General features: G+C 39.2%; 1 protein-coding gene across 7 annotated transcripts in view; it reads right to left on the reverse strand.

Moving 5' to 3' along the window:
• Nucleotides 1–5,000, reverse strand: part of LOC135210339 (pleckstrin homology domain-containing family G member 3-like) — a 611,354-nt gene that overhangs the window by 165,841 nt on the left and 440,513 nt on the right. The gene's annotated exons all lie outside the window — the stretch shown is intronic.

Here is a 5,000-nt window from a genome sequence, read left to right on the forward strand (position 1 = left end):
CGCCGTTCCTCTCGTTACTTCCGTCTCATTTTTCCTTCTGAAAACCTCCTCCTCCTCCAAGACTGTCGAGTCCCTCACCGTAAATTCACTTCTCACGCTCCCTATTTTCCCAGGATCAGGTTAAACATGTTTACGTATGCTGGAAGAAAACACGGGAGGAGAAGCAACCGAGTTTATTTCTCACTCGCTGGAGACGATTTCCGGTTAAGAAAATAACAGCGAAAATCTTGTACTTAATCCTTCACAAACAAATGCGGAACACGGAGCCATAATCCCACGAGGGAGAACTCGCTAATCTTACGGGATTAGGAGCGTCGGGTTATACATACACATAGATGGAAGGAATAATCGTGTATACAAACATGACTTGCCAAAGTGACAGCCGTAGCTATGTCGAAATTTCTACGGTATTTCAACCTTTCCCACTGATTCTACAAAAAGCATAATTCTACTAATATAAAAGAAGGGACCTCCAAGAAAAGTAATTTCGCACTAAAGGGTCGTTTTTGCAATAAATAGCAGAACAATTATTTGCGTTCAATTCGACATTTTCTTGATTAACATAAATTCATTTCATCTGGTACCGAAACATTTTTTTATATATTCAGATTGCATCTGTACTGATCGTAGGGTCACATTTCCCAGAAAGAGATAAACTTACTTAAAAAGTTTCTTCTGTCAAGAATGTCTTACCATTAACAACAAAACAATTCTGAGTACAAAATTATACCATTTATCTGTGCCCGATAAACCTACATTTCCCTTTCGACTCTTAATGATCAAAAATTAATAAATCCAAACTAGATTTCAGTTGGAAAAAATTCGAAAGAAAAATTTTCAGTTGCTTATGCTTATACCTCGCAAGATGTCCATCACCAATAATAAGTTATGTTTAAAAAAATTAATAAATCTAAACTCGATTTCAGTTGGAAAAAATTCGAAGGAAAAATTTTCAGTCGCTTATGCTTATACCTCTCCCCTAACAGAGTTCAAGATAATTTCCCTTATGCCATTTGAATGAATCAACCCTACTACAAAGTTTATATGCGCCGGACGACCCCCTGTAAACATGCACCAAAACAGACACGTGGGGGACTCCCTTTCCATCAGTCCTAATAACAATAATCAGCACGTGTCACGCTAGCACACGTGTTTGGAATGGGGTAAACCATGGGGTGACTGGTCAATGCTCCGAAAAAAAAATTACTATTCAATAATGTTGGAAGAACAATTTACAACATTATCGAACTGCGAAGGCAACTCATATTCACATTATCACATCGTCTATGTCTTCCTCTATAACTTACAAGCACACACAGAGAGAGAGAGAGAGAGAGAGAGAGAGAGAGAGAGAGAGAAATTGTAGGCAGATGTTGGAGCGAAAGAGCCTGGGTATATAATTTCGTTTGGAGAGAAAGGGTTAGAACTACCGGCTGTCAGCTCCCCCTCGTTACTAGATGGCGCGCGTGTTGCCTGTGTGTTTAGGTGCCGGAAAGGCCTTTTGATTACATTGCAGTAGCTTCCCCTCTCCTTTTCACTATCTGTGGCTAAACAACATAATGATAAACTGCATGCAGACCACGTTCGAATGCATTCAAGACCGCACAGTTCACGAAATCGACTAAATGCGAGTACAAATGTGCAAACCATTATGACATTATTCTAAATCATTATTATTATTACTTTTTACTTTTGCTCGTGGCTTTACATCTCTTTTGATTTATTCCTGTATGAGCTAAGCTTAAGAAAGCTTTCCAGCCATTAAAGTATGCAAGACACAAATATGTATATCTAACTAGATAAAATCATCTTGCGGGGTAAGGACAGATTCATGTTCTTATCTAGACACGTCCTCTCGCATATACACGAAAAGAAAGAAAAAAAAAAAAACAGTTCTTTAGTTTGGTAATGTCATTAAAATTCAGTTCCTAGTTTAGGTTTTATCTCGTTTCCAGTAATATACATTCATGCAATATTGATCCCCAAGAATATATCTAAAAGCCCATCATTGGTAAATATATTGGATACTACAATAAACGCATCATCTGATTTCCTTTTTAAATTATAACCTCACTATATAAATCCTGGACTTTTCTGGTACATCAGTGTCCAAACAATGCTCAAGCTAATCTAAGGTTTTAACCAAACAAACTATTAAACATATACTTCGTACAACTGTGCTTCAACGTTTGTCATATGCTAAAATAAATAAACGAGCAATGAAAAAAATAAAGAAAGTTCAATTCTGCAAAAAGAATTGGTACTTGACATAAAATGCTTTTGGCCTTTTATTTCACGACCCCGATTCTAATACTCTTGACCGATGGTGTTGTTTCCTTTTGTCATTCTTTCCTTTTGCCCTTTTAAAATGAGCAAAAAAGAAGATGACGGAGAGGGAAAGGAAAATTAAGGGCAACTGGGTTTGGACACAAATTATATGAAACAGAAAATAATGCTATAATCATAACAGCAGAGAGAGAGAGAGAGAGAGAGAGAGAGAGAGAGAGAGAGAGAGAGAGAGAGCAATAAAAGGGAAAATTTGAGAGAGAGAGATTATCGAAGCAAAGTAAAATAAAGCAATAAAATGGAAAATTTGAGAGAGAGAGAGAGAGAGAGAGAGAGAGAGAGAGAGAGAGAGAGACTACCGGAAGCAGAGTAAAATTAAAGCAATAAAAGGGAAAAGTTGAAAGAGAGAAAGAGAGAGACCGACCGGAAATGGGGAGGATAATATGCAGGGAAAATGTAAAAGAAGAAAAAAAAAAAAGACAAGGAACAGGATACGTGAAGAGGAAAAAAAAAAAGTCACGAATAAGAAAAAAAGAAGCAAAAGAGGGAGTTAGGAAATGAGACAGCGCGAACTAAAACCCCCACCCATGAACTTAATTAATCAGCTGCTTCCACAAAACCGCCTGAAAAACCTCTCCTCCCTTCACAACAACCCCCAACCCCCCCAGCCCCACAAGCCTCCCCCTAACCACTGGCAAGCAGCCATTTCGTTATTCATAGTAGTCACTCATCAATGGGTTCCATTCATCAAGGAAAAACCCCCCCACTAATTTATTCATCATCGAACCTCGTGGAGGCTTTCAATCACCTCGCGCACCGCCTCGAGATGCAGGGGAGGAGATGGGGTGGGGGTGGGGGGGGGTTTTCCCCCAGATTGGTGTGAGAGAGGACGAAGGGTGGGGGAGGGGAGATCCATAATTCAACTCCTATTTAAATCCTAGAAAGAGGCCTTTAATGGGATCACTTGCAACGTCCACTTTCGTCTTTTCATCTTCACGTCGAGTGATGAAAAAAATCTTCGCATTTCTTGAAATATTTCTGTTATGGAGTCACCAGCGAGCATAGTAGTATAGTGTGTATGCCGGCATGTAGGAGAGGAGGAAGAGGAGGGAACTTATCAAAATTCATGCATAATTCTCTAAGTGAAATCCCTTTTTCGAACTTTTATTTCTGAATCATCACTTACAATGCACTACGGGTACTATGTGGTTACTAAACACGCATACTGTACACATGTACACACACACACAACACGTATGTTGATTGGAAATTAATGTTTCCTTTCTTAATTCATATTTCCCGACGTTTCGTAATGTTCACTTATATTTACGTCGTCAAGGGCTCTTGAAGATGTAATTACAAAATATGAATTGATTCTCAATCAATTAATATGTTTTGGATACACTTTCAACTGACAGCCTTCTATCGGCAGTGGGTTCTAGTAAAATCATTGAATGGACTCCTTGCGTTTGTGGACTAGCAACTAGTAACTGTAGCAGGAACGTCTTCGTTTATTTCCCAGTTAAGATTACAGGCTTTCAGCATGAAACATATCCAGAAAATATGAGGAATCCCAGAAGTTACGAGTTAGTCGAGTCACACACACACACACACACAAAATACCATGAACTCTGAACTCTTAGGTTCCCCTAACTTATTTTTTTAGATATATTTTCTAATTAAAACCTTTAATCCTAATATGCGCATTAAGAAACTTTCTTTCATAGAAGATTCGAACTATTTTGGGAGAAATACAGAACCAGCATTCAACCACACAAGTTATAATGAGAGAGAGAGAGAGAGAGAGAGAGAGAGAGAGAGAAGAGAGGACTATAAGGCGACCTGCATGACGCCATACCAAAGAGCAGTCCGACGCCGTCATGTCTGATTAATTCCGATCTGCCTGCTGCCCACCATCGAGACCATGCCCTCGTGATCCTCTCCCCTCTCTGGTAACAAAAATGTCACAGTAACGTCCTCCCAAAACTACCCTTCCTGCCATCAAAGTGGTGACTACTTTCAAATAATATAATGCAGAGTATTCGTTGAAAAAGAAAATGGACGCGACTGTCTTTTAATTGCGCAAAAAAAGAAAAAAAAAAAATCTTAGCTCACTGCTATAATACACGATCGCTACTAGTGCCCTTATTATATGCAAAGCTTTAATGCATGCGGGCTACATCTCTGCATGCAAATATGCACGTAGGTACTGCCACCGCTCACAAACTAACCCCTTGAACAATGCTACAGAGAGCCGGTATCAATACCCCAAACACGTCGTGGCACTCGGGTATTCAGAACGGGGTTATATTCACAATTCAATCGATACTCGTTGAGCCCTAATCGATTCCCCATTTGCTCTCCAACAAAGTCTTTGTGCTAAGCCTCGCTGCCTGCCATGAGAATCACGCCCCAACTAAACAGGTCAAGGATTTCCATAACCTAAATCAATGTGATACGAAAGCGCGCGAATGCTGCAATCTCCTTTTCTGTTCCTATTTTAACAACATTTGATAGCAATCACTATTTGCAACCGCCGCGGATTTTCTGATGTTTGAAATGCACACTATTCAAGTTTGTGTTCATTTCAGAATATATTACTTTACTCCTTACTGCGACGTTGAAATAGAGAACAGAAAGAACTAAAAAACTCTAAATGTTTAACCCCACTAGATTTACGAGATTTTATAGCACTCACTATTTACAACCACCAC

Source organism: Macrobrachium nipponense, chromosome 39, assembly GCF_015104395.2.
Source record: "Macrobrachium nipponense isolate FS-2020 chromosome 39, ASM1510439v2, whole genome shotgun sequence".
In the NCBI taxonomy this organism is placed as follows: domain Eukaryota; kingdom Metazoa; phylum Arthropoda; class Malacostraca; order Decapoda; family Palaemonidae; genus Macrobrachium; species Macrobrachium nipponense.